Source organism: Podarcis bocagei (genome assembly GCF_964188305.1).
Source record: "Podarcis bocagei genome assembly, chromosome: W".
In the NCBI taxonomy this organism is placed as follows: Eukaryota; Metazoa; Chordata; class Lepidosauria; order Squamata; family Lacertidae; genus Podarcis; species Podarcis bocagei.
The window spans coordinates 66,440,526-66,448,583 of record NC_138131.1 but is presented as its reverse complement, the minus strand read 5'-3'; the positions used below and the strand labels follow the sequence as shown (position 1 = coordinate 66,448,583).

Here is an 8,058-nt window from a genome sequence, read left to right as displayed (position 1 = left end):
GAAGAAATCGGCGCTCTCCGTTCATGGCGACGCGGCTTCACTCTGCGGGCTGGGTAGTGACTCTCAGCACCGCGCTCTCCTGATGCCGTTCCGGAGCCTTTAAAAAGGCTCTTTCTGCAGTAAGGGGGGCGCTTCTGGTGCCCACCGAGTCTCCTTGTTCACAGGCTTCAGCGCCTGTGATTTTAGGGGTCCCCCGCTTGCCGTAGCGGGTCAGACCCAAACTCGCAGAGCATTCCTCCTCCGGAGCTCGGAAAGAGGACCGCCATTAACGCTGGCGCCGACCGGAAGCCCCTGCCGGCCTTCCTGGACCTCTTCTGAAGGCCGGAGGGGGGGGAAAGGCTTTGCTCCCCACCACCAGCATTTAAAAGAGGTCCCCGGAGATTTCCCTATGGGCTTTCGTCTTGCGAAGCAAGCCCATAGGGAAATTCGTCTTACGAAGCGCCTCCAAAACAGAAAACCCTTTCGTCTTGCGGGTTTTCCGTCTTGCGAGGCATTCGTCTTGTGGGGTACCACTGTATATCACTATATATGCAAACAACTACAGTTCCGTACATTCTTCTCTGGTATATAGGTTCAGTGCTTTTTTTCTAAGAAACGTTCAGGGTTACTCTCATTTTGACTCAAGAAAATCACCATTTCATAGTTCCAATTGGGAAAAATAAATACAGTGAAAGGACAAAAGAAATCATCTCAGGAACTCAGGAGTCCTATTGTTGTGGATTAATTTCATCTAGTTATGCTTATTCTGAATGTACTTCAAATTGTTTTCCAACCTCAGCATTTACACGATTCAGAGGTATCTGAACCAAGCAAACTGCTTGGTTGCTTTGGTTTATTAACTGGCGTTTAAATCCCATTAAATAGACAAAACAAATCCTCCTTAGAGGGCATCTTGTTTTCGCTGAGATTCCTGCATCGCAGGGGGTTGGACTAGATGACCCTCGGGGGTCCCTTCCAATTCTGTGATTCTGCGAGTTGAACTGAACTGGCTGACACAGAACGGTGGAGTTGGGAACCCCAAAGGTCATCCACTCCAACCCCCTGCGATGTAGGTTGGGGGGGTCCGGCAGTGGAGAGACAAGGCTCATCATTCCCCCCCCAGACACTGGTTCACCTCCCCCCGCTTTGTCCCCCCGGCAGACCCCTCAGGGGCCCTGTGGGGCGGTCAGGCCTCGGCCACCCCCCCCGCCCTGGCTGAGTCCGGATGCCAGCGAGGCGGAATCCTCCTGCGAGATCAACGCTTACGCGCCGCAAGAGTCCCACTTTGTCGCCTGGGCGGAGGGGCTGGTGGGCGGAGGGGGCTGCCCCCGCGCCCTGGAGAGGGGCAAGTGGCTCATCGCCAGCATGCAGGCCCCCGAGGCCGAGTTCGGGGTCAGCAGCGTCCTGCACACGGAGGAGGCCCCGCCTTGGAAGCAGCAGGATGGGGTCAGCAGCGTCACCACCACCGCAGGTCCCACCTGGCGAGCGGAAGGGGAGCAGCCGAGCGGCCTAGCGGTCAGAGCCCTGCGCCAGCAGCCTGGGAGAGAGGGACCGAGGGCCAGTCGGTGCTTCTCAGGCAGGCCGGCCTGGCAGGGTCAGCGCGGGGGAAGGGGAGGGGAAGGGGAGGGAGGCCGCCTTCAGCCCCTGGGAGGAGAAGGCGGGGCAGAAAGGCCATGATTTAAATGAGGAATGTCCAATGTCATTGGTTCCACCCTCCTGGGGGGCGGGAGATAGGGGGCACCGTGGGGCAAGCGGAAAGCAGAAATCCCTGGATCAAAGGCATCTGCTGGGTTGAACTACTTGGAGTAGTTTGAAGTGGATTTTGAGTCATTTGGCAAGTAATTGTTGCTCTTTCAAATCTTGCTTTCATCTTACTGGGTCGTTCAAACAGTTGTTCCAAACCATGCCTCTTTTAGGGCACTGGCTGAAAGGGAGAGCGTTCATGGGGGTCCCCCCAAATTTGAGAACCACGAAATTAAATGAATAAATCAAATAGATGGTGGGCTTGTTCAGAGCGGTCTTTCCCATAGGGCGCTGGCCTCTCGGGGGATCGCTCTCCTGCATTGGCATGAGGGAGAGTTGCGCCCCCCACAATGGCTGGCAGTGCGCAGCTACGGCCACCCCAACACTATCGGGCGGACATTTGCAGCCTGGCGCCGCATCTGCTAAACACAGCCCTGGGTTTGTTGTTTTTCCCTTCTGGGATTCCTCCCTTGCACGGGGGTGGGTCTAGATGACCGCTGGGGATCTCTCCCGCTCACCTCGCCCTCCTCCCTCCTTGCGCAGCGGTGCTGTCGGTCTTCACGCGGACGCCGCGCCTGGAGTCCCGCCTCGGGCGCCCGGCAGTCCTGCACTGCGGCTTCTCAGCGCCGGCCTCGGCCTTCTCGGTGGAGTGGCGCCATCAGTTCCGGGGGGCCGGGAAGGTGGTGCTGGCCTTCGACGGAGCCACGCGGGGGGTGTCGGTGGCCGAGGAGGGGGATGAGCTGCTGCTGGACGCCGAGGGCGGCGGTGCCTCCCTGCGCCTGTGGAGCGTGGCCGTCCGCCACGAGGGCACCTACATCTGCACCGTCTACCTGCCCCACCTGCACGCCCAGCAGGCGCTCGAGTTCAAGGTGGTGGGTGAGTGAGCGACCGGGGGGGTCTCCCTTGCAGGGAGGGCGGAGGGAAGGAAGGGGAAAGGGGGTCCACTGCCCAAAGGGACCCCCATGGAGCCAGCATCTTGCATTCTCACAGTGGCCAAATGCCGGCCAGGCCCTAGGGATCCAGATAGACTGCTCCTGGGCCTGGAGGCGCCAAAAGAACATAGGGAGAGTGCTTCAACCTCGCAGTGGCCCAATTGCCCTGAGATCCCTGCCTGGCAGGGGTTGGGCTAGATGACCCTTGGGGATCCCTTCCACCTGTCTGATTCTACGCTTCTAAGAACCAAGCGATCCAGAGAGACTGCCCCTGGGTTGGGAGGCTCCTGAAGAAGCGCCTGGCCACTTGGTCAAGCCAACGGGGACCCTGTCTTCCTCAGGATTCGAATCCAAGAGCCCCCCTCTCCCCTCCCGGCAGCTGGGAGCCTGCAGTGCTCCTGGTTGTCAGCAGGGGGCGCTCTGCTCACTCCCTCTCGCCCTGCAGAGCCCCCCCAGGTGACGCTGCGCCCCACGACGCTCTCCGTGCCCCCCAGTGCCCGGCCCCAGCTGGCCTGCGAGGTCTCCGGCTTCTTCCCTCTGGGTGCCTCGGTCAGCTGGAAGCGGAGGGGGTCCGGCGCCCCCCAGGACGCCTTCCTGGACATCGGGGACTCGGGGCACCGCCAGGCTCCTGACGGCACCTTCAGCTTCACCAGCTTCGCCCGCCTGCTGCCCGTCCCGACCGAGGACCACGGGGTCTCCTACGTCTGCCATGTAGGCCATGCAGGGCTGGGCGAGGCGGGGGTCAAGAAGGCGGTCGTGCTCCATGTGGCAGGTGGGGGTCTGCACTTGGGGGTCTGTGCCGGGGTCCCCTGGGGGCTGGGTAGCAAGGCCCAGAAGATTGGCTGCGGGTGCGATTCCTGACTGGCGGAGGTTGGGAGGTCGCCTGTCCTGGGTGATTTAGCTGGGATTCCTCCCTTGAAGGGGGTTGGGCTGGATGACCGCTGGGGTGCCCTCCCAACTAGGATTCTGTGAATTGGCACTGATCAAGTCGGGCATGGGGTGGAGGATATGGGGGGTGGGGCGAAGGTGCAGCTTTGGGACCTGCACTGGGTGGCCAAGGCAGGGTGGGGGTCTGACATCGCCCCCCTTCTCCCTCTCTGACGCCCCCCTTCTGCCTCTGCCCCTTCTCCCCCCACCCAGGGTCCCTGGGCCCCTCCCTGGAGGACGCCATCGGCTTGTTCCTGGTCGCCATTGTGCTCCTGGGGGTCTTGCGGTCCTTCTTCCGATGGGGTAAGGTTGTTCCCACCCACCCCTTCTGTACTGTTATTTTTGTTATCAATATGGTCCTATTTTACCATTTGGTCAATATTTTAGGGGATACTTTAGCTGAGATTCCTGGGGTCCCTTCTGATTCTACAATTCTAGGATTCTATAAATGTACACAGCATCCTCCTTTTCTGGATCTCCGGGCAGTTTGTGGCATAAAAATGCACGATGAAAACACAACGTACATGATAAAAATGAGAACCAAAACAAATAACCCAGCCTCCCTCAAGTCTAATTATTATAATGAAAAATAGAAATATTTTCCTGGGGGAGACTATTCAGAATCTATTAAGACCATGCAAATATTGACAGTAAAAGCAGTTGAGAAATCTCTCCTCCACCACCTGACCCCTTTGAATGGCGGAACTGGCACTGGCCAATTGACTCCCCTTTCCCACATTTGCCAGTACAAGAAGCTCAGCCGGGAGAGCCTGAGACTCTTGATATCAGCGTTGTGGGTTCAAGATTCCTGCCTTGCGGGGGGTTGGACTAGATGACCCTCGGGGTCCCTCCCGGCTCCAAGGCTCTTTGGAACTCCCTGCCTCTTGATACCAACCAGGCGCCTTGGCCAGACTCTCTTTGGTCGCCTGCTAAAAACATCCCTGCCCAGCGGCTCAGAAATGTTGATTTCCTTTTTAGCTTTCTGCATGCTTTCAAGTATTCCTGTCCATTTCCCTGGGTTTTCTGGTCATTAACCTTTCCCTGCTTCATTATCCTCCTTTTCAGCTTCTGAAGAAAAACCCAAATCGGAGAAGCCCAAATCCGAGGTCAGTGTCCAAGATACGCCCAAGACTGCCAAGTTCTCTCGATTCTTCATTTTTATATTCTTTTAAAAAAAACATCTCTGTGCCACCCACTGAGAGGCAGTGCGGTGCAGTGGTGAGAGGGCCAGACTAGGCCCTGGCAGAGAGATCTGGGTTCGAATCCCCAGTCCCTGGCCATGATAAAGCTCTCAGGGGTCCCGGGGGGCAGGATCCAGTCTGCCTGCTTCACAGGGTTGTTGTGGAGCAATTCCTGCAATTGCAACCCCCAGCCAGCTAATGTTTCCTCTCTGAATCGGGTCAGTATCTCACGGATTTCTCTTCTTTCTGCAGTAACGGACTCTGGGCAACCCTGCTCCCGGCTTGGTTTGTTGCCTGTCTCCGGATCCCGTTGAAAGAGCAAAGTGGATCGTAGGCCCCCGGACTCCTGGGTCCCTCCTCTTTGGCTGCCCAGTCTTGCCCCACTGGTCCCTTGTGGGAAGCCCCCTTCCCCTGCCTTTTTGGGGTCAGGGGTCTGCTTGGCTTCGCATCCTGCAGATTCACAGCTCTGATTTTAAGGGGGGGGGCAGATCTCTGCATAGCAAAAGCCCCCCTTTCTGACAGTCCCTGCCCCTCCTCACTTCCGTGCTGTGAAATTATTTAAGTGTAGAATTGGGAGGGGGCCCTGAGGGTCATGTAGTCCAACCTTCCGCAAGACAGGAATCGCAACAAAAGCATCTCTGAACTCTGCACATGCTCTGGGAGACTCTTGAGGGGGGCCTGTGTTGTCTTTGGGATTGTGGGAGAGAACCTTTTTGGAGGAGGGGAGGCTGACTTGAGCAAGATTGGCATATCCCTCCCCCCCCCCAAATAAATCAATCAGGGATCCTCCACTTACAGAATGTGGGTCATTGGGTGTCCCTTTACCTCCCCCTCTGGGGGACCTGAAGTGGTACAGTCCAGACCCAGGTTTATCCCCTCTAGAGACCTGGGTGCAAAAGGAGCCCGTTTCCCCGCAACATCCCTGCAGAGACGGCCAGGCAGAGCAGCTTTCGTTCCCCTCGGCCCTCTCTCTCGATACGGACTAGGACCTGCCCCCCTTCCCTCCCCCAGAGCCCAGAACTCGCCCCCCTCCCCATTCTGTGTAGATTCTGCTGTAGACTGTGTTAACGGAAAAATCTGAGGGCTCCCTTGGACAAAACAAAGACACCAACCAGGATAACTTGGAGCAAAACAGCAGCCTGTAGGCTTGGCCTTTATTGAACTGATGCATCAGGGTGTTCCCCTCACTTGCAGGAGAGAGGAAAGACCCAGAACAATGGGCCGCAAGACCTTATAAAAACTTTTGAAATTCCCCTCCTCTAGGTCAAGCCCACCCCCAGAAACATCATGCATACATTACAGAAAGGAGGGGTTGACATCATGCATACGTTACAGAAAGGGTTGACATCATGCATTCATTACAGAAAGGAGGGGTTGAGGGAGGAGTTGTGGTGGTAACCTGAGTGTCCTGTCACCTGGCTGGTTCCTCCTTTCCCCCTCCCCATGAGTACTTTCCAGGTGACAATGGGGAGTTTGCAGTTTCCTGCCCCCAGAGGGAAGATCTGATCATTGTCCTTTGTTTCAGCCCGTGGTGAATCCACTGTTCTTTGTGATTTTGATTGTCTTCTGTCTGGGATTATCAGGGTTGACATAGCAACTGGGCAGGGCTCCTGTGGATGTGCTGGTATGCTGAAGAGATTATGGCTGACCAGAAACCAAGCACCCCCCTTTGATCCTTTGATAGTCTTTGTCACATGGAGTAAAAAATGGAACAGTGCAAATCCGATGTATGGTTGATTTTCTATGAATTTATAACAGAAATGTGGCGTATGTAGTGTGTGAGTGTGAGTGTGTGTGAAGTTTGTGCAAACAGAATGATTGGGGTGGGGGGGTTCCTGCTACAGTTCCCCCCTTCGGAGATAAGATTGCAAAGGTGGCTACTTTGCAATCCTTTTCTCCGCACAATTTAAGGTGGTAAATAATAACCTGGTATTCTCCGTCCCAGATGTGTGTGTCCATGTGAACCTGAAAGGGACTTGGATATCATGCTACTTTAAGGATATTTGCATGGAAATATAATGGTGTAACAGTGCACTGCTCAGTTACTTGTGGTATTCTAGCACCTTGGAAGAAATATTTTCTCAATAGTGATCTATGCTTTACATTTAGGCAGGAAGGTCCACTAATGACTGAAAAGTGCAGTTTGCTTCCCCCCCGCCATTTGTGTGTTCTCAGGTGTCAAGGTAGCTCTTCTGTGGTCTCACATCGGCATGGTGTCGCAGTAGTGGCAATCCCTGGTGAATCCACTTAGGGCTTTCATATTCATCATGTAGCCTGGCACCCACCACAGCTGGCACAGGTTTCGGACACGTCCTGAGAGAAATGTCTTCGCCTTGGCCAAAATCCATGGGATTTCTTATTATTATTACAGGCTCTGGTCTCGCAGATCACTTGCACTTTAAGGACCAAAAAGCTAATTGCAGCCTGGATACACTTGCCCAATTCAAACTGAGTCCAATTTGAATTTATGTGCCCATGGTTCTCAACCTTTCAAACCAGTCTGTAAAGGAAAACCGTTCTTAAAAGGGCACTTTGTCCAAATAAGTCAATTTAACTCTATAAGGGATCATTCCTGCTAAACCAAAGCATGTGCATCTTCATGTATCTTATAAGCTTCTCCTTGGTAAAGCAAGTTTTTGCACATTTTAAAATGGATAGGGAAAGTTGGCAGAGTGCCAGGTGGGACAATGAAATGTGGTTATCTAAACATTGGACTACACAATAGTGTGAGCTATCAGAAAGTATAAAATGCATGAGAATTGGTGTGCAAGCAATAAGACATTAAACATAAAAATTACACACAAAAATACCCCCCTTGTGGAAGTAACACACTGTCAGACACATTTCAACATTCCTACATAATAACACTTAATACAAAACAAACTAATTAAATATCAGTTGCATATCTTGACACAATTGTGATCTTTTACGCATGTATCTTTTGAATCCTGGAGCACAGAGGCTTGAGGTTCAAGTGAAAAGATGTCCTTGCAAGTCAACTCCACCCCCCTTTGTCAGGCCCACTCCCCATCAGTCTATATCCTTTGAAAGAGATAGCTGTGGGCACTTTGAAAACTCTGGCGTTGCAGGTCTTGTGATGGCGAAGGGGTTGGGTTGTTGCTGCTTTTCATCATTGCACATCTGTAGAAGTGATATCCTGTAAGGGGCAGGGTTTTGGGGCGACTTAAAAACACAGTTAGACAAGAAGGATGTCCTCCATTTTTCATGGGAAGCTGCAAATAATAAAAAATCTTAGCACATTAAGCGTTTCATTCATTCCAATATTATTATCACAT

The 8,058-nt window shown here is 53.8% G+C and overlaps 1 pseudogene across 1 annotated transcript; it reads left to right on the top strand.

Moving 5' to 3' along the window:
* The first annotated feature begins 736 nt into the window (after positions 1–736).
* On the top strand, positions 737–5,535 carry LOC308578209 (tapasin-like; annotated as a pseudogene). The gene is made up of 7 exons: positions 737–751; positions 1,053–1,450; positions 2,266–2,598; positions 3,100–3,426; positions 3,795–3,884; positions 4,647–4,687; positions 5,015–5,535. The product of its transcript is annotated as a tapasin-like (transcript).
* Positions 5,536–8,058: the final 2,523 nt, after the last annotated feature.